We start from the raw sequence: 2,986 nt of genomic DNA on the forward strand, positions 1-2,986 counted from the left end.
AGAGAGGAAGGGAGAGGGACAGAGAGTCAAAGACATTGATGAGAGAGAAACATCAACCTGCCACTGGGGATGTGCCTGCAACCAAGGCACATGCCCTTGACCAGAATCGAACCCGGGACCCCTGAGTCCTCAGGCTGACTCTCTAGCCACTGAGCCAAACCGGTCAGGGCTGTTTTAACTATATTTTTAACACACAAAGTTTCTGTGAAGGGCTGATCTTCACTCATTTTTTATTTTATATTCTTCCAGAAGATATTCGAGTGACCTTTAAATCATGTTTCAATTAAAAAACTAACTTGATAATTGCTTAGAATTTCACTTAACAGTACATTAATTGGGGAAGAACTGACATCTAGGTGTATGGTACTTGGCTCCATTTAGTCAAATCTTCCTTTATATTGTTAGGAATTCTTATGTGCTGATAACTAAATTCTGGAAGCACAGAAACAGATATGCAAGGGTCTGTTTTGTAGTCAGACACTGCAGTCCTGTGGCCTGACTCTAATCTGAAGAAGATTGAAATAACGTCTGGGTCGCCCCAGGGAAGACACTTGTCAGAGATAAGCTTGAGGTTGCTACGGAATGTTGCTACATCAAAGTAAAATATATAGAAAACAAGATTACGAAACCCAGAATGAGGTTTGGGGGAAAGGCTGACAAAAACCACGCATTCCTTGAGGTCAGGGCCCCGGTTTGATTCCTTTTTGTGTCTCCACTAGTAGCACACACTGGCACATAGGAGGACTTATTGAATAAATGAATAAATCAGTGCCTAAGTATTCACAAAGTCTTGGCCTGAAACACTTGACCACACCAACATGCATTCTGATCATCATTCTGATTCACCTGCCTCCATGGATGATTCATTATACATGCTGACTATTTGAATGACTTGCCACTAGATTTTTTATTCGTGTCAATATTTCACATTCAAGTTGAGATGATGACAGAATCACTAAAGGTGACAAATACAACAACATAAAATACGTGCATACGATTAGTCAAACACAATGAAATATAACTCTATAGGATATTATGTTTAAAAAACAGGATATAAAGCAACGTCCGGGTCATGATTATGGTAATAAAATAAATAAAGTTTGCACCTGATAGCAGACATATATTGCTTATGCTGCTTAGCATCTCTTCTCTTTTTTCCCTAAGAGACACATATTTTGTTTGGAAGGAAACCTCTCCTCACCAGTGCTCCGCCAGGTGTGTGGGTCCTGATAAATTCAGGTCAATCTGAGCTTCATCTCCATGGCCCTGGTGGTTGGTTCAGGGATAGGCAAGTAACCACAGCGTTTTGCTAGGGCTTGATGAGGTGTGAGGATGTGGGATCTAGAACGTCTGCAGCGGTTTGGCTGCCACACTGATAAGGCTGCCACGTGGAGCCTGAAGATAAAGCAACACAGGGAGGAAGAACAGAGTAGATGAAAAAGACTTGGTATTTACTTGGTGATTTAGTTTGGGCTGTTGGGTCAAGCCTCCTCCGGAGCGAGGCTCTTCAGTCATTTCTTTATTGTTTAGTTATTTGCAAGTAAAATACCTAGTGGATACACAGGCGAGGACCTGAAGGGAAGGGGGAGAAATGAAAAGAGTTTTGATTTGTTGTGGTGGTGAGATAGAGTAATTTTTTCTGTCTTTGATTTCTACTAACGTTTACATGATTCATAGCTGGCGAGGATTTCTGGATGTTGAAAATACCTCAAAAGACCAAAGGCCTCAATAGGCATCGTATTGTAAATGATGTGTATTGACAGCACAGCATCCACTGTAAATATTACGACAGTTCTCTAAGTCTCTTCTGTATTAAGCATGAACCAGTAGAAGGCTCAGTGGTAGACCACATGCTCTCAGAATGGAAGCGAGGCCAGTTCACAATTCACATATATTCATATATAAATATACAGCTACTAGTGGTCTAGTATGCAGCACTTTTCAAATCTTACTAGAAAATATAAGCATTAAATCTGGGTTGATCCCTTTTATCTAGTGGCCGTTCCCTGGAAGAACAGAATGAGTGCACAACAGCCGGCTCATCAGGAGCCCTACTTCTTTCTTCATTTTCCTCTCAGATCCCTGTGCCACTGCCACCTCTACTGAACACCAACCCCAGCCGCGAGGAGGCAAGGGCTGAGCCTCCCTCTCTGGCGTCCTTCTTCATAAAGTAGCAGGCAAGGTGGTCCCTTATCTCCACCCGTTGTCAGAGAGCTGCATTTCAAAGCTCCTTTGGTGTCTGACCTCATAGGAGAAGAGGGAGAGTGCACTCCAGGGACAGAGAGAGGACTGAAAGCTGTCAAGAGCCTCTTTAAGTAGAAATGCTTAAAGTGAAGGAGACTAGGAAATGACAAGAACACTTGAAGTCTTCCCAAAGACTAAACAGTTTATAAAGGTACCACAAACATCTTTGAAATGTGATTGGATTTTGTTAACACTGTCCCCAAAGTGCAGTATACCAGTAAGTAAATTCAACTAACAGAAGTAAACTTAGGAGTGAAGAAAAAATAAGACCTTATACTGTCAATCACTCACTCTGTGTGTGGGCATTAGCGTGCCTTGGGAGCGCTAGGAGCAGAGACACTCACGGCGTCTAAGGGCTATGTGTCCCTCTCATTGGTGGCCATCATGCTGAGCATTTCGAGGTTACATCTTTGAGTTTGATCCTATCAATTTGATTCCAGCAACAAAGCCTTTATCATTACTCAGTGAATCAAAATTTCTATTAATATTTGTGTTTAAAACTGTTAAATAATTAGGCTCTCGACAGAAACCACACAGCAAAACCCTGCACTCTATTTGAACTAAAACCTGACTAAAATAGTGAATAGTTTTAATCATAGAATTTGGAGGAATCTGAAAATGTGAGGTTTCTTCTGGTTGTTTATAAAATTTAATGTTTAAAAATTTTTTTAAAAAACATATTTTGAGAGAGTGAGGAAGGGAGAGGGAGAGAGAGAGAAACATCAATGTGAGACGATGAGAG

At 41.2% G+C, this 2,986-nt stretch overlaps 1 pseudogene; it reads left to right on the forward strand.

The window, feature by feature from the left end:
- The window catches only part of LOC102775454, a 5,776-nt pseudogene that overhangs the window by 961 nt on the left and 1,829 nt on the right, over window positions 1-2,986 (forward strand).

Source organism: Myotis davidii, unplaced genomic scaffold (genome assembly GCF_000327345.1).
Source record: "Myotis davidii unplaced genomic scaffold, ASM32734v1 scaffold924, whole genome shotgun sequence".
NCBI lineage: Eukaryota > Metazoa > Chordata > Mammalia > Chiroptera > Vespertilionidae > Myotis > Myotis davidii.